Here is a 19,136-nt window from a genome sequence, read left to right as displayed (position 1 = left end):
CTTTCCTGTGATGCCAAAGGTACATGTGCCATAGGATGAAAACTGCAGTTTTATATGATCTGCAGGACTTTCCTCAATTCATTTGTGTGGGTTATTCAATTCACATTAGAGAAACACACGGTTACAGAATGGAAACTCCAAGAACAGAAAGACTAATGTGTGGATTAGAACGCTGTAGTAAGTAAATGACTACCCGCCCCATCTCTTACTCAGGAGGCCTCTGCTTTCCACTGGGAAGAAGTCTATCCACACTCCACTCCTGGGATTCAGCTATAGGCATATTAATAGCATGCCCTCTGTGGACACCTTTTAATTATGTAAATTCATTTCTATGAATTTTCCGGAGAAAATTAGAAATCATAATTAACTAAGATACTCCAGTGCCATTAACGAAGAACTGCCTTTGGTCACTATAGTTAGGTTTTCACAGTAACTTTATATGCTTTAAAATTAAAGAAAAAAATGGTTTAACTACTTCATGGATAATTATATGCCACAAATAAATAAGAACTAAAAAAAAAAAAAAAAACACCAGTAAATTGGTTCAGTCTATTTATTTATTTATCATAGATTTCTGGATTTGTGTACCTGATCGGAGAGCTTATACTAACGTTGTATACATCTCTAAAAACTGAAATAAATAAAAAACTTGGCTTTTATATATGCTGAATGTGCTCTAAGTTAAGAACCCTTGGCTTGCTCAACAGTTTACTGAAAACATAGGGATATTATAATCCAAAATCAAACTTCTTATTCACGTAAGCATTATTCACGGGTACTGTTACTGTCTTCCTTCAAATGTTCTTATGATTTATAGATCACCCTTTCTAAAAAAGATGTTTTTCATACTGAGATAGCCAGGCCCCAGATACTTAATGAAAATTCTTTAAAAAATAAATCAATTTTACTTCCAGTACCAATGCCAAAAATTCAAAGTATTCAGTTGGTTGTCCTGTGACTTCATTAACTCAAAAGGATTTCATGGTTCTTTTGTACGTAACACACAGAAAGTGAATTTAAATAGAAATTTTACTTCCCCTCCCCAAGAATATATTCTTCAGCCTGTTCTAATAGTTCATTACTTACATATAATCTTCCAATCCTTTGAAATTATAGTCTATATTATCACTCTTTAAAAAGAGAGCATAAAACACTTATAATTTAAATTCAATGTAACTTACTTAACTTTTAAGAAAAATACCACTATTTGGAAAAATATTTTCCTTAATGAGAACAAAACCAAAATATTTAATCTCAATTTTAAACTATTACTACATTTGTAATTACTTTTAGGAAATTTTCCTTCACTAGGTATTCTTATAAAGTTTTATCATTAAAATTATTGAGTGAGAGAAATAAGAAGATATATTTGAGATAGCAAAATATTAAAAATTCATCATTACCTTAAATATTTAACCCAAGGAGGAAAAAGTGGAATTAAAAAACAAAGAAATAGGCTCTACCTTATCTATTGTGATATATTTCATTTCCCTTAATATGACCTGTTTCTTGAATAACATAGCTTTGGTGGGTAAACACCATCTCTGGCTTTTTTATCTTGTTTTTTCAATCTCTTCACAGTATTCATGGTTTCATTTTTTTTTATTCTGAACCAGTCTCTGAAAATTATGTAAATCAAGTAAGGATATTAGCATTTGAAAAGAGAAGAAAAAAGTGATGTAATGGTTAAAACACTTCACCTGAAGTGTCTGGATAAGGCCTATCAAACATTGTTAGAGGAATGGACCATATTCCACTGCGATTGGAGGAAAGAAGCAGGCAATTTCATGCAGCTCCAGCATAACTTAAGTGCTATGACATTAAAGCCAGAAAGACTAGGGATAAATATGCAGAATCAAATATCATGGCATTTAAATATCAATAAAAGTCAAAGTCCTACAAGAAAAGAAACATAAGGAAATAATTCAGAGTAGATTAGGGGCATAAGACTATCCAGGTATTTATGGGCCAATCCTCTAGGGGCATATATTTACCAGTTCTGTTCTTATTCCATTTATAAGATTCAGCCACGTGGTCACACCTAACATCAAAGGATGCTGGAAAATCTAATCTGGTGATGTAAAAGCTAGAAAAGAAAACCACTTGGTGAACTACTACATGATTTCTACTAAGGAGGGATTTTTTAAATTTATTTTAGGGCTGCACCCATAGCATAAGGAAGTTCCCAGGTTAGGGGTCTAAATCAGAGCTGCAGCTGTCGGCCTACACCACAGCCACAGCACACCATATCCAAGCTGCATCTGCGACCTACAGCAGAGCTCATGCAATGCCAGATCCTTAACCCACTGAGCAGGGCCAGGGATTGAACTCATGTCCTAAGGGATACTAGTCAAGATAGAACCCACTGAGCCAGAAGAGGAAGTCCAGGAGGTATATTTGAAATGAGAAAAGCAAGAATTGTCTAGAAGAGTCAGAGACCAAATGGATCAGAAAAATATAGCTGTGGGGAAACTGCAAAAGCTTTCTTGTGTTTTGTCATCTTGAATTTCAAATAGATGCAGTAGTCATGGTTCTTTTTTTCTTTTTTTTTTTTTTTTTGCTTATTTATTTTCTCATTTTCTTTTCCCTTCATTTCTTTCAGCCATACTAGCAACATATCCTATACATAGAGAAGTTAGCGGGCTGATGTAATAGGTTCCTATGGCTGCCATAATATATTACTCCAAATTGGGTGGTTAAAACAACAGAATTTATTCTATCCCAGTTCTGGAAGCTAGAAGTCCAAAGCTAAGGTATCAGTGGGTTGTTTCCTTCTTTTGGACTCAGAGGGATAATATTTTCTATACCTCTCTCTTGACCTCTGATGCTTAGAGCTCAATCCTTGCAGTTCATTGGTTTGTGGTGATAAACTCTAATCTCTGCTCCATCATCACATGATGCTCTATGTCTGTATGTGTCTCTGTTTTCTCTTCTTATAGAGGTATCTGTCATTGGATTAGGGTTTTTTCCTAATCCAGTATGACATCATTTTAATTTAACTAATTGCATCTTCAAAGACCCTATTTCCAAATAAGGTCACATTCAGTGGGTACTGATTGTTAGGTCTTGAGCATATCTTTTTTATAACACAATTAAACTCAGTACAGTTGGTTGTGTTTTGCAAAATGAACATAAAATTTGAGAGAGGAACAAGAGAGTCATGGGCGCATACTACGGAGTAACTGTAAAGACTAACCCTGGGATTTATCGAATTTAATAATAAAAAGAGAGGAGATAGTCGAAGAGCAGGAGATTGTTAAAGTATTTGTCAGGGATTGAATTGAAGATCTTGACTTGATCAAAGGGCTCTTGCAGTTGGGGTACTAAATGAAATGTTCTGAAAAATCATTTATGGTAGTGTTCCATTAAAACTAGTGGAATTGAGACTGGAAAGGGACTTCTCTTTTGTGATGCCTTTTCCAAGATCTTAGAATCCAGAATCACTTTTAGCTTCTTGCTTAGAAGGCCATTTGACCCCTCTGAGGGTCCTATTCTGCCCCTCTCTCCTGACTGGTGAACATCTATCTCATCAATAGAAACACTTATGTATCCTTTGTCTCCAGAAGCTCAGAGAGACCATTTAATATAGCATGTCTATCATTTTGCTTCAGTTTTCTCAGTTGTTAGGTCTTACTGGTGACTTATATATCCCTGCTCAGAGACAAATTTCAAGCATGAAAAGAAATTGTTATGAAAATCCAACTCACTAGGATTGAGAAGAAAGATTTTAGCCCTGAACAGTTGGCTTCAGAGATGTGCACTTTGGACTCAGCATTGCAATAGCTTTTTCTATAAACTATCTTTTTTCTCTCCCAAATCAGATCACTTTTCATATTCATGCTTGGGTGGAAGGATACAAGACCAACTGAATTGATTTCCCAATGTTCTTTTGAAAAATTTTCCAAGAAATAATTGCACTCACTTTACTATCTGATATCTGCCATAGTGGTTCTTAATTAAGGAAGTAGGAATCTCAATTTAACTTCTCCTTAGTAGTTTCTGTAGTACTTCCTGTAGGGTAATACCTCTTATATAGTAATAGTTATTGAATTTTTAATTTTAATAAATAAGATTTAATTTCAAAATACAACTAGCTACAAATCATACAGCTCAAGGAAAGAAGCATCTTTCACAACTTCAGATGCACCAAAAATAAATAAGACCCAAGGGACCAGTTTTTTACTAGTGTTCTAAACAGAGTTAATAAAGTGAGTGCCTGGGACAGAAACTTAAGGAGGCACTCACTTTCACTCTAAATTTACATTTTGAGATTATATTTAAAAACAAGTACCATCAACCTCCCAGACAGCAAAATTAGAAGTATTGTCCAAGACACATCTCTACTACTCCCATATCCACCTAATAGTGATGTTTAAATATTCAGATTTCCTGATCTCATTCATAAATGCACTCTTCTCTCAATCCACAGTATTTTAGCATGATTATTTCTTATCTGGTCTATATATTAAATCAGTTCTTAATTTATCTTCTTGTATCAAATAATTCTTCTAAAATTAACTATCCTTATTCCTACCTACTGGCCTTATCTTTCTAAAATTCAAAACTAGATATTTTGTGCCTGTGTTTAAATACCTTCTTGTTCTCCAGTTGAGAAATGAAGTTTACATCATAATCTACCACCTTATGGCTCTTAGCCTATCTGAACAGTTTTCAAATGTGCCATACTGTTTTCCTCACCGGTATTTTGTTCTCATATTAGACCCTTACTCGACATTTAGTTCCTCTTGGAAGGGAACCTCTGTCGTCTTAGAATCCAAGTCATGTATCATTTACCCTATGAAGATTCCCCTCACCTTTCCCAAGCACAACTGAAACACTTTCATTTATTCCATAGCCTGTGTAGAATGCCATGGCATTCTTTGTCACATTTATTCTAAAACTCAAAGCACTTTGAGAGTTAGCAAATATACGCTCTTACTCTTTATTCACAGCTCCTATAGAATTAAACACATAGCAGTTATTCAGCACATGCATGTTGAATGAATAAATATACACAGTAAGAACAATGAAAAGCAAAACCTTCCCTTTAAAAAAAATGTTGTCATTCTTCATTTTCTGAGAATTTCCTAGACCATAAAAGCCTAATGAAAGCTCTGAAATTCTAAAGTTATGAGTACATGGAACATACCATAATAATGCAATCTCTTCCTTTTCAAGAGGTGGCTAGATATTCTCAACCTCTTTTCAATTCCTAAGGAGTCTTTTAGTATCTTAAGACAAATCTTTCATTTTAGGCTCAGAGGTCTCCTGACTCTGAGATGCAATGGAAGCTCATATCTAAAATGACTTCTCATGACTCAGGCAAGTTGTAGGCTAACAGTTAACCTGAAGAGAGCTGTAAACACAGTTCCCAAGAAAGGCTGGTTCAAGGACTTACTAGAATTCTTTTCTTTTTTCTTCCTTCTCCTCTGTGTCTAAATAAATTCTATAGAAAGCATTGGTTAAAATAAAATCATAACTTTAAATTGTGTAATTTTAGCTTAGAGTGAAAATTACAGAGGATATTGTTGGCTTTTTATATGCAGGGTCCCCCCCTGTTCTAGTTCAGTCATTCTGTAATTCAGTGGCATGTGCTTAAAACAATCAACACTGAGGATATGACTAAAACTTACTATTAAAAAACTTAACAGTCAAATTAACCTGAAACATTTAATTATATAGCTATAACAGTTTCTCCATTTCAAGGTAATCAGGAATAAATGGTAAGCTGTTCTCAGAAATGACAATGATGCTATTTTAAATCAACAAGAATGACATTTTTCTCAGTATAGTATTGCTTTTATCTATAATTAACATCTATAATGGATATTCCTCAGAGAAATACATTTAGTTAGCATCCAAATGATTAAACATCAACACACATTATACAGATAAACACACACATATTGAAAGATAATGCTCATAATCTGACTACATAAAGTTGAATTTGTCTTGTTCTGGCAGATTTAAAATGTCAACAGGGAAACAGACAAAACAGCCTAAGAAACACATATTTTTAAAAAAGAAATGTATGTTATGTTTGGCACAGGTATGTATTTCTGTTTGACATAAGCCTGCTGGATATAGTTGGTAGTAAAATGAAAGTTTGAACCTAGTGGAGGCCAACTTTATGAGAGAGTATTTTTGGGTGAAAGAAGCATAGGCTGGCTTCAAGCAGAAGAAAATGAGGGAGATATGAATGAATAGCAAAGAAGAACTGAGGAAACAGAATAGAATAATCAGATTAACAAGACAAGAAATACAAGGTAAAAGTTGCAGGAAACCTGAAAAAGGGATGAAGACGAAGATTCAAAGGAAAAAAAAATGTTCTAAGCAGCAAGTAACAAATATGAATTCCACTCCCCCCACACAAACACATTAAAGGATAAACATTTCCCCTATATACCTAGAAGGAAGTTTTAATAAGCAAGTGTAAGGTTTCAGGAAGGGGGGCAAGAGGGAGGAGTGGTGGTAGAAGGCAGAGATGACAAATCGCCACTGGCATCTAGGTTCAATGGAAGGGGTTACACCTCCTGCTTTGCTGGCCACTTTGCAGCACACCCTGCTGGATGGAGGCTGAATGATGCCCTTACTGAATCAGGAGAGGTTCAACATAACACAAAATATCACAAAGTGAGAAGCAGATTCTGAGAGACTTCTTTCGCTTTTAAATTTGATGTTACTTTTACAGCATCATCTATCTCTCAAGATAATTTAAATCATGTTTAAAAAGGAAGATGTCAAATTGCTTGTTAGGCTTTTTGTTTTCTTCCTTTCTTGGATGTAAATCTTACAACAAAATGATATTCTATTTTTGTTAAATAGTTTTGAAAGAACTTTCAAAGAAAAAGTAGACATATCTAAATACACAGAGAATTATTAAAATACTTAATTCAGTGTGGTGTAATGAACAAATGTTACAAAATAGAAAAAAATCACCGTGTTTCTTTAATATAAAAGAGGCACTAGAAAATATCATGGAGACATGATATTCAAAGGTAAATATGGCATGCTTTTTTATACTACATATATTACCTTTGAAATATTTATATCCACAATGTTAAGATACTATAACATAAAGTTCTTATTTTAAGAAAGAATAAAATAATAGACTTAAAAATCCCCTTCTGTCTGAATCAAGAAATTTGAATTAGGAGTTCTCCTTGTGGCTTAGTGGTTAGCAAATCCGACTAGGAACCATGGGGTTGCGGGTTTGATCCCTGGCCTTGCTCAGTGGGTTTAGGATCCGGCACTGCCGTGAGCTGTGGTGTAGGTTGCAGACACGGCTGGGATCCCGTGTTGCTGTGTCTCTGGCATAGGCTGGCAGCTACAGCTCTGATTTGACCCCTAGCCTGGGAATCTCCATATGCTGCGGGAGCAGCCCAAGAAATGGCAAAAAAGACCAAAAAAAAAAAAAAAATTGAATTGAAGGTACAAGATAAAGGTATTTCTAAATCATGTGAATTGTTTAGTTGAAACCATTTTTTCCTGAATGTCTCTTTTAACAAAAGGAATTTATATTAAAACAAATTGTGAATAAAAACTTATGTAAATGTCTCTAAGTTTCTGAAAACCATCTAGTTTATCACAGACTGAAACTGTAGTTTAAAATAAATAAACAGGAGTTCCCATTGTGGCTCAGTGGTAATGAAACCAACTAGTATCCATGAGGATGCAGGTTCGATCCCTGACCTCACTCAGTGGGTTAAGGATCCGGCATTGCCATGAGGTGTGGTGTAGGTTGGAAACGGGGCTTGAATCTGGCATTGCTGTGGCTGTGGCGAAGGCCAGTGGTTGCAGTTCCAATTTGACCCCTAGCCTGGGAACTTCCATATGCTGTGGGTACAAATCAAAAAAATAAAAATAAAAATAAAAAATAATAAAAATAAAATAAACCACAAAATGCTATTTTTTGTGGTTGTTGATTTTTAGGGCCGCACCCATGGTATATGGAGGTTCGCAGGCTAGGGGTCAAATCGATTCTATAGCTTCCAGACTACGCCACAGCAACACCAGATCTGAACTGTGTCTGCAACCTACATCACACCTCGTGGCAATGCCAGATCCTGAACCCACTGAGAGAGGCCAGGGATCAAACCCGCAACCTCATGGTTCCTAGTCAGATTCGTTTCTGCTGCACCACGACGGGAACTCCAAAATGTTATTTTTTACATTTGATATGTTAACATTAAAATGAAAGAGGCTTGTCTTGCTGTAGCATTTTTTACAAAGAGGAATGGCACAGTATTTTTTTAATAAAACTTGGTACATACAAAGTTTGCCAAATTATTAAAAAAATCACAAGATAGAACTTGATTAATCTTCTACAAGTTATTCAAGTAGGAAATTATACTCGCTCACCAATTAACGTACAAATGTCATGTTGAATAATCACTCATATAGTTTTATATTAATTTTGTAAACACTATTGTAAAAATGGATTTTAACTATAAATACAGCTAAGTTGAACAATGTGACTAATTAAACATATTTTGGGTACAAATAAGAATTATTACTGGACAAGAGTTCCCCGGTGGCTCAGTGGGTTAAAGATCCAGCATTGTCACTACTGTGGCTTGGGTCACTCTTGTGCACGAGTTTGATCCCTGGCCTGGGAACTTCCACATGCTTTGTGGGTGCATCCAAAAAAAAATTATTTAATGGAGAGGTTATATTTTTTTCAGTTAAAATACATCATATCAACTGCCAAAGTAAATAAACTTGCTGGATAATTTCCTAGCCTTCCATTTCAATCTTCCTCTGCATACAAAGACATAATGCTAAAAAAATTCCTCAAACTTGTAAATTTACCACCAATCTGGGATTAACAGAAATAATAGAACTTGAAAAAGACTGTTTATTGAATGATCCTAAAACAATCAGTAATCCATATAAAATATAATTTAACACTATTTCCCCTCAGAAACAGAGGCCAATTCTAAGTATATTAAGAACTTAAGTAAGAAGGTAAAATTATAAACATTGAAACAGAAGAAAACCTTGAAAAAGATCAAAGAAAGGAAACCCTAAAAAACACAAAAATAGAAAGAAAATGCTGAAAGATTTCACACAAAAAATATAAGCCTTAAAGTAAAAGACCAGCACTTTTCACCAAGAATTCAATACTTTAGGATTTATATATTAAAAAGCTAAAAAAGATAGGCTACCAACTGGGAGAAAGTATATTTTACACTGGTAAAGCTTGAGGTCCCAAAAGATATAAAGAAATCCTTCTAAATAATAGTATAATGATAACCAATCAAATAGAAAAAATAAGGAAAAATCTTTGGTAGTATTTTTGTGAAGAGGTGAAATGAATACCCAACAATCTTCTCATAGAATACCAAGATTATCAGCAGTGTAGAACACAGAAATTAAAAATCAATAAATTGCATGGTCCAGTAAAGCAAATTGTTTAAATTCTGATATCTCAAACTGAAGCAATTGAAGTTTGAAGAGAAAATTTCAAAGACTGAAGCAATGAGAATCTCATATATTGCTGGAGAATATGTAAATTTTACAAAACCATTGGAAAATAGTTTATTATTTTATATTGTTAAAAATGATAGGAGTTCCCGTCGTGGCGCAGTGGTTAACGAATCCGACTAGGAACCATGAGGTTGCGGGTTCGGTCCCTGCCCTTACTCAGTGGGTTAACGATCCGGCGTTGCCGTGAGCTGTGGTGTAGGTTGCAGATGCGGCTCGGATCCTGCGTTGCTGTGCCTCTGGCGTAGGCCGGTGGCTACAGCTCCGATTCGACCCCTAGCCTGGGAACCTCCATATGCCGCGAGAGCGGCCCAAGAAATAGCAACAACAAGAACAACAACAACTAAAGACAAAAAGACAAAAAAAAAAAAAAAAAATGATAAAAATTGTTTGTAAATCTGGAATTTGTGAAAGAAGCAACCTAGCAAATCTGCTACTAAATATCAACCCATGAGAAACCTTTGTACAAATGAATATGAGGACATTTTAACAAATTCATAAGGCCAATGTTCAGTATAGCAAATAATTGGCATCAGACTAATGCCCAACAAGAGAATGGAAAATACTGACCTATTATCTATATTCCACTTAGATAATATTCAAAGGCATATAATGCTCAAGAGTACATTGTTTATATATTTACATGGAATATTTTTTAAAGCATTTGAATAATTAACATAAAATTTAGCAAACATGTTAGCTTATGGATTGGAGAGAGTGAGATGGGATAAGCATATAGATGGTTGAAAATCTTGAAATGTTTCTATGTGTGTCGATCCACCTGTGTTCACTTTATTACTATTTATCCAATATTAATTATAAATATCCTTCTGTATGTACTCAATAATTAAACAGAAACAGAACTTTAAAAGATTTTAAATTGAAAAGGATATAATGGGACAAAATACATGGATATAATCACTACATTTATCTCTCTAATGACTTATCTATCGTCCATATTTTAATGCATCAAAATTGCTAAGTACTGTTACTTCAGCTGAATTTCATTCAACAAAAATTATTATAACATAGACAGTCAATACATAAATAAAAGAATAAACTACCTGGATTTAAACTCATTCTTACAAATTTAGGATTTCCTAGTTTTTCTGATGTTTCATATTTGAAAATTAAAATCTGTCATTTAATTTTTTGAAAAGTAAATATTCCAAAGTCAAAATATAAATCTCTGTGACTTAATACATTGAATGTTATAGAAGATCATTTCCTGAGAGAAATATTTCATTTATGTTATAATGTCATTCTATAAATATTCATAAAATTCTTGGTTTGTATAGGCACTTGTATGTAGCAATGAGCAGCCATCCCATATAGTCTTAAATGATTACACTGTAGGGTGAACACTAGTAATGTAATGGACAATTACAGTCAAATGTGGTTTGCTCACTAAAAGAGGGAAATTTAATTTTCTTTTAGAATAAAAATGATACTTGATCCTTGCTAGTTATCTGTTTATACATAGTAGTGTTTCTATGTTAATCCCAAATTCCTAAGGTCTATTTATTCCTGCTGTCCATCCAAAACTGACAAAAAATTGTAAATAAACTATGCTTCAATGAAAAATACAATTAAGAAAATGATCCTTGAGAATTCAGTTAATTCTATTTAATAGAATTTCTTAACTGATTTCTGAGTTAGAAGCATGTTTAGCTTGATGATAAGTCAAGAGAGGACCATTTTTAAAATATAATATTTGAAGTCATAGACATGAGGAAAAGAAGTATATGTATTAGGGAAACTATAAGTAATTCAGTTTGTCTGTAGAATGAAGGGAAAGAGATAAGAGATGACACTAAAGTGATAAAAGTTCAAGTAAACACAGGAATCTGAAAGCCAAAGCAATGTCCTTAAATTTTTACCCTGAAAGTAGTAGGGATTCTTTGTAGTTTTAAAATAATTGAAGTTCATGATTGAATTTGGCCTATAAACCACGTTGTACTTATAGAGTAGAAGGATAGTGTAATGAACATAAAAATAGTAGATAAGAGGCTTTTACTATAACCCAAGCAATTTTATAGTAAACATGGACAGTGTAAGTGGCATGTGTATACACACATACATACACAGCTAGGTATTCATATGAGGAATCAGTAATTGACAAGTTAACTGTCTTGTGGTAGAACAAGCTTGAAATTCAGTATATGAATTATATGAGTTCATAAGTCACATGGGAACGTGTACAATTAGTGTAGATTATTATAATAATTACACCATTAGAGGCATGCCACATCAAAAAAGAAGCCAGATGGGTGATCTACAGTGACCACAAAGCTTGTGCCTCAGAAAGGCCCCCTAAAGACCTGGACTTCCTGTCCTTTTACCTCACAATACAAAGCTAAACCTCAGACACACAAACAGGAAAGAAGACATGCACATTTTTAATTTGCCCCCAAAAAAGAAAGTGCCCCAAAAAGGCCCCCTAAAAACCTGGACTGCATGCCCTTTTACTTCAGGATACCAATCTAAACCTTAGACACACAGATGGACAAGAAGCTATACACCTTTTTAATTTGCCCAAAAAAAGTAAAAGTATAACAAACTGATTTATACACATATATATTTTATATACATATTTATTTACTTGTCTACATTAGCTTTATTTAGCTGTTGTTCACATACCATAAAGTTACCATTTTAAAGTATGTAATTCGAAGTTTTCAGACTATGCACAAATTTATGCATACATTCCAGCTCTCTAATTACAGAGTATCTTGTTCACCATGGAAAACAATTTTTATATTCATTAGTAATTACTTTTGATTCCCCCCTTCAACCAGCACATGGTCCACACAAATCTACTTCCTGTCTTTATGAATTTGCCTATTTCACATTTCATATAAATAAAATCTCCCCCTTTATGTTTGACTTTTTTCATTTAGCATAATGTTGTTAAGATTCATCCATGTTGTGACATGTATCAATACTTTTTTTTTTTTTTACAGCTTGTATTACTTCACTGAGCTGCTATGACAAATTGCCACAGACTGGATGACTTAGAAGTTTTCCCATAACTCTGAAGGCTATAAGTCAGGAGTCAGAGTGTCAACAGAATTAGTTTCTTCTGTGTCCTCTCTCCTTAGCTGGCATATGGTCATATTTCCCCTGGTCTTCATGTGATCTTCCTTTACATTTTTGTGCCCAAATATCCTCTCATAAGGACACCAGTCATATTGGATTAGGGCTCACATTAATGATCACATTTTAACTGAAATATCGCTTTAAAGACATTATCTCCCATCTTATTACAGTCAAAATTTTAAGACAATGAGCTAAGAATGCAACATATGAATTTTGGTAGGACACAATTCTTCCTATAATATGGCCAATCAATATATCATTGTCTAGATACACCACATTTGTTTATTTATCCATCAAGTGCTGGACACATGGATCATTTCTTTCCTTGAGGTACTGGTGCTGATAAGAATATCTGAGGACAAATCTTTGTACTACATTTTCTGCAGCTTAATGTTGGTGTAGAAATTATTTCTTGCTGTTCTAGTTCTTGATGGATGTCTGGAAAAGAGAATGCTAAATATCTCTTTCTGTGTTTTGCTTTTTATTTTCATTAAATTTATATTTTTAACATTTAGGATTATGTTTTGTTAAAAAATCACATTTTAAACATATTTAAAATGTATTTTTGTAGATAATTTAGGGCAAGATAAAATTCAGAAATATTACTATAAACACATAGTTGGAATTTAAAGTCATAAAAATTGACATCATAAACCACATACGTATGGTTTGTTAATAATGTCCCAATGTTTTCATTTTCGTTTTATTTTAGATGATCATATTTAATTGTATTTTTTGTAATGTAGTTAAGTGACCTGCATGAAAAAGCTGTAGAAGCAACGTTATTTGTGATAAATTATCACAATGTTGAGTGCCTACTGGCAGCTTAATAGCTACTTTAGTGATACACTGACATTTTTAAAAAAGCAAAATTATCAGTTAATGTGCAAACAGGGGGATATTTTCAAATAAAATTTAGAGAGGTAAAGGGTTTAGTTTTCACTTTAAAAAGATAATAGTCTATTAGACTTTTAATACCCTGTATTTTTCTAACATTTTCAGGATATATTAATTTATAGTAGGTCATTTCACAAAGGTAGAATATGTAAAATACAAATACATTTTAAGAATTAATTCATAAATACAAAATCAGAGAAAAGAGTGTTAGAAATTATATTCAATGGAGTTCCCGTCGTGGCGCAGTGGTTAACGAATCCGACTAGGAACCATGAGGTTGCGGGTTTGGTCCCTGCCCTTGCTCAGTGGGTTAACGATCCGGCGTTGCCGTGAGCTGTGGTGTAGGTTGCAGACGCGGCTCGGATCCCGCGTTGCTGTGGCTCTGGCGTAGGCCAGTGGCTACAGCTCCGATTCGACCCCTAGCATGGGAACCTCCATATGCCGCGGGAGCGGCCCAAAGAAATAGCAAAAAGACAAAAAAAAAAAAAAAAAAAAAAAAAAAGAAATTATATTCAAGTAATTACCTGAAACAGAGAAGGCATGTAAATTTATGTTCTTTATATAAACATTTAAGAAATATCTATTTCTATATATTTATGCTTATATTCATTTTATAAATTATAAATATTGCTATATAGATATAGTGATGTACATTACCTACATTTTAGTTTTTCCTCCTATTTAAGAGATTTTAACTACAACCATGAATGCTGGTAGAAAATGATTTTGTCTCCTAATAATTTTAGACAATTTGATTTTTATAAATGAAAATATGTTCAGTAACTACATATAAACCCAGAGATGTCTGAAGCCATTAAGGAGCCTCAGAATTTGGGCTCTCAAAAATCAGAGAGCTTACTGTATTGTAGAACTGGTATCATGGATTGCTGTTCAATATTTGTTTTTTTCATTGTGTTCATCAACCCAAAAAAGTCTTCCTTAGAGAGTATAATGTAACATTCTGAAGCTGTTTACTATAGCTGAAGAATCAGAACACCCAAGGGAGGGGCCATAAATTTGCATTTTAATAATCTCCCAAATATTCTGATTTCATAGTAAAGCTGGAGAACCTATGAACTAGATACCCTGGTTGGGTTATATGCAGGGTATATACATGGATATAAAGATCAGCAACTAGTTCAGGGATTCTAGAGAATGCTAACCAAATGGAGTAATAATACTTGAGATGAGGTTTTAATAACAAACTGGGCTAGCCACAGAGGAAGAAGTTTTGGTCATGTAAAAGTTACAGACATAATCTAGAAATACAGAAAGCATTTGGACAATTGCAGTTAGTTTATTGTGGCTAGAACAAGGGCAAGTTAGGGAGTGGTAGAAAATGAAGTAGATGAAGTTATTAAGCAGAACTCATGAAAGGTCATGTCAAGCTAAAGGGTGTGAGATTAATCCTAAATGGGAGTCATTATGTGGTTTTAATGAAAAATACCATAAGCCAATCTGTGTCGTTTTCTCAGTTTCTCTAATCTATTTGTTCATCTGTTCATCCATCCTTCCCTTCACTTACCTTTCCATTCATCCATTAACTTACCTGCTTACCAATCTGTGACCAATTGCCCCCTCACACACACATTGAAGAAGAACATGAAGTATAATTTGCAATGGAGAACAAAAAAGTACTGACAACTTTGGAAAATAAACAATTGTTTTAATATTTTACAAAAAAGGGATTTGACTTTTTTGTGAGTTGCTCTAGAGAGGATAGAAACAACACCACTGCATATTCCTTGAGGCAAATGTTGTCATCTCTAGTATTTGCGACTGTTTTCAATGGCCCCGAATAAATGAAAGTTGTAAAAGCATTATCCATAAATAAAAAGAAAAAATTAGCTATTTCCAAATACCCCAGGAAAGGGAGAGCCATTTCTCTGAGTTCCCTTTGATTAGTCATCAATGAGTATTAGCCCCTAATGAAAGTCTGATAGTGTCTTCTTTCTGTAGAATTCATCTCTCTTGCTTTCTCTTAGTTCTGTTACCACTTTTAAAGAGGAAGAAAGAAGCAAGTTTTTACTTTAGGTCATCTTAGGTAGACTTTAATCAATGATTGAAGAGTTCCAAGAACATTAGTAACATCACCACAATCAGATAATGCAAGATTTATATACTACAACATGTAATAGTCAAGATGATGTATTTCATGGGCACTTTAATTGAGGGGCATAAATATAGAGTTCTGGGAATGAGTTTAATTTGATCACATAATTTTAAATGATGCATATTAATAATTAATACATTATGCTCAAATATAACTTGAGTAATATAAATTCCCACAGAAATGCTATATTAAATGATCATGATTAACATTACCTTAATAAATATCAAATAAATTACTGTCAGGTCAATTATTTTCTAGGCATGCATGATTTATAAACACTGCATAGAGTATGTCAATAATTAATAAATATTTTTTAAAAACAGTTTCTTGAAACAGTAAAGTGTTGCAAAGTCCATAATGTTTTATCTTTCCCTTTGTAATGCAACTTTACAGATTCATCCATGAAGAAATTGGAGCTTATTTCCTCCCTCCTTGAACCTGGGCTGGCTTTGTTTTGTCCAATATAAGGCTGAAAAATGACTAAATTTCTGGGCTTTCCACCTTTGCTCTTGCCTTTATGGAATGTTTCTCTAAAATCAAAATGAGGATCTTTACACTCATACAGTAGGAAGAAAAGTCTGACAGAGCAAATGCCAATTGCCAGAAGAGATAGTGTAGCTATATTTGATCACCCAGGCACAGTTGAGTCACAGATGACTGCACCCACATGAGTCATTCAGGAGAGGCATTCAGCTGAGCCCAAACTAATTGCTGAAAATCATGAGCAAATAATAGAGTTGTTGTTTTCAGCCACTATCTCCAAGGTGGTTTCATATTCAGCAAAAATAAACAGATGCCCTCAGGTGGCATTATAAAGTCACCATTTTCCATATTCCTCTTTATTTTTCACAAGTGCAATAGACAATGTAGAGATAGTGAGGAAATATTGGACAAAATAATCAAAACTACAATAAAGTATTTAAGACAGGAACTACTTTATATTTATTCTGAATAACTGCATATAATATAACATAGATATAGATATATATGATATGAAAAGCTACATCTACTTTACACACATGAAAATGAAAGCACAGAAAACATAAGTCACCAGTGTCACAAGACCCGAAATTATAAAACAAACCCCAACTGTCTGTTTTCAGAGGATGCCTCTTCCTCAGCACAGTCTGAATTAAATCATACTAATCATATTTTTCCTTTGTGTAGTCTTATACAGAAATTATTTCCATTTAGCTAGTCAATAATTATAAAATAATAGAAAACATACATATTGGTCTCTGTCTGTATTTCCTGGTACAGAAATCCTAAAACCCTTGTGATTTCCTAAATGCTAAGAGAGAGCACTAAAAGTATTTTTTGCTCTGATATTTGGTCTTTGACCCCAGTTTCTGACACAGAGTTCCTAAGTAACTTGGCATTTGCTAGGTGGCAGGAGTGTCTCTTGACCCAAAAAAGCACCAGAAACATCAAGCCATGATTAGAAGCTTCCAACTATCAGCCCTCCTGCCTCCACCCCAATTCCCATACTCCAAGACAGAGAGAGGGGCTGGAGATTGAGTTCATGATTGATCATGCCTATGTGATGAAGTCTCTATAAACATCCCCAAACTACAGTGTTCAGAGAGCTTCTGGGCTGATGAACACATCCACTAGGAGGGTGGAACATACCAGCTCCATGGGGGCAGAGCTCTTTCAGACTTTGGTCTATGTAGCTCTTCATGTGGCTGTTCATCTGTATTCTCTAAATAACCTTTATTTTATAACAAACTGGTACATGTATGTATATGTCTTACAGACTTCTGTGAGCTATTCTAGTGAATGATGGAATCTAAGGAGGGGAGTGTCATAAGAACATCTGATGTGTAGACAGATCAAACAGAAGTTGCAGGTAATCTGAAGACCTACTACTTGTGATTGGCTTCTGAAAGTGGAAGACAGTCTCATGGGACTGAGCCCTTAACCTGTAGGATCTGATGCCTTCTCAAGGTGGATAATGTCAGAATACAGTTAAAGTGTAGGACATGCAGGTGGTGTCACAGAGAAATGCTTATGGGGGAAAAACACTCCCCATATCTAGTGTCAGAAGGTTTTGAATATGATAGTAATTAAGATGAAAGAGAAGCCGAGAAGGAGTTGGGTTTTTTTCCCAAATATATATTGCACTTTTACTACAAATTAGATATTTGACTAGATTCAGTGATCCAATTGTAAATAAAACAGAAATACTATCAGACCCTCATTGAGATTGTATTTGAATGCTCAAAAACCACTGATTAGTCATCAAATAAAAATACTGCCATAACTATTGCAATTTATATAAAAATCTTAATGGCATAAAGCAGCACACATGTATTATCTTACTGTTCTATCAGTCAGAAATCTTACACAAGCCTCATCAAACTAAAAGGGAAGTGCTGGCTAACTGCTTTGGTGGGAAATAGTTGTACAATGGCTATGCTGTTCAGACAGGCTTCTGCCAGACTGCTACCTACAGGCAGAAACTGTCTAGAGTATCTCTGTGATTTCTAAATGGAACCTTTGGGCCACCCCCAGAGGTGGCTCTGGAATCAACAGGTCCCAGCACTACCCTAGAGGCTGTTCGTGTTCTCTGATCTGGTTTCAAATGATGTATTCCTACACATGGAACCAAAAGTAGAATCTATTGTTTTTGGATGAATGCATCAGACTATGCCAAGATTAAAATGTTTCTTTCATTAAAAGACACCATTTAATAAACAAAAAAGGCAAGCCACAGACTGGAAGAAAATATTTGCAAATAACATATCCAACAAAGACAATACTAGACCCTCAAAACTCAACAATAAGAAAAAATACACAAAAATTGGCCAAAAGATATGGACAGACATTTCACCAAAGAGAATAAAAAAGATACTCAACATCATTAGTTCCTCAGAAATAGAAACTTTTATTAAAGATTGAGATATAAGTGCATGCTGAGTAGAGTAGCTAAAATAAAAATAATGCTGAAAATACTATGTACTGGTGAGGGTGTGGAGCAACCCAAACTATGAAACAGTGTTAAAAGGCACAATTCGACAGATGCTATTGGAATGTCATCTTGGAGGTTTTTATAAAGTTAAACATACACTTACAGTATGACCAAGCAATCTCACTGCTCAGTATTTACCCATAAGTACTTACTTCCACACACAAAGAAAAACTTTACATGAAGATTTGTAGCATGTTTACACTGCTGAAAACTGGAAACAACCCAAATAACTTACAAGAAGCCAGTGAACAAACAAAGGGAGTATTATGAACAATAAAATAAAACAAAATAACTATTCATCAGTAAAGGTGAACACATTTTTGATAGACACATCAATCTGTATAAACCTTAATTACATTATACCAAGTAAAACAACCTGGTCTCAAAAGGTCGTATACTGTATGATTTCATTCATATTACATTCTTGAGAATAAAAAAATGTAAAAAAATGAGAAAATAGAACAGGTCAGTGATAGCTGAGGGTAGTAGGTGGGTGAAGTGGGTGAGTATAAAGCGCCAAGTTGTTTTTGGAGGTGATAAGAAATGTGTGTATCCTAATTGTGTGATCAT

This window comes from Sus scrofa, chromosome 16 (genome assembly GCF_054392235.1).
Source record: "Sus scrofa isolate SSC_HxYL_T2T_F1_AM1 chromosome 16, Sscrofa_HxYL_maternal_Yorkshire_Landrace_v2.0, whole genome shotgun sequence".
NCBI classification, from domain to species: Eukaryota; Metazoa; Chordata; class Mammalia; order Artiodactyla; family Suidae; genus Sus; species Sus scrofa.
Note: the sequence above shows the minus strand (reverse complement) of the source record.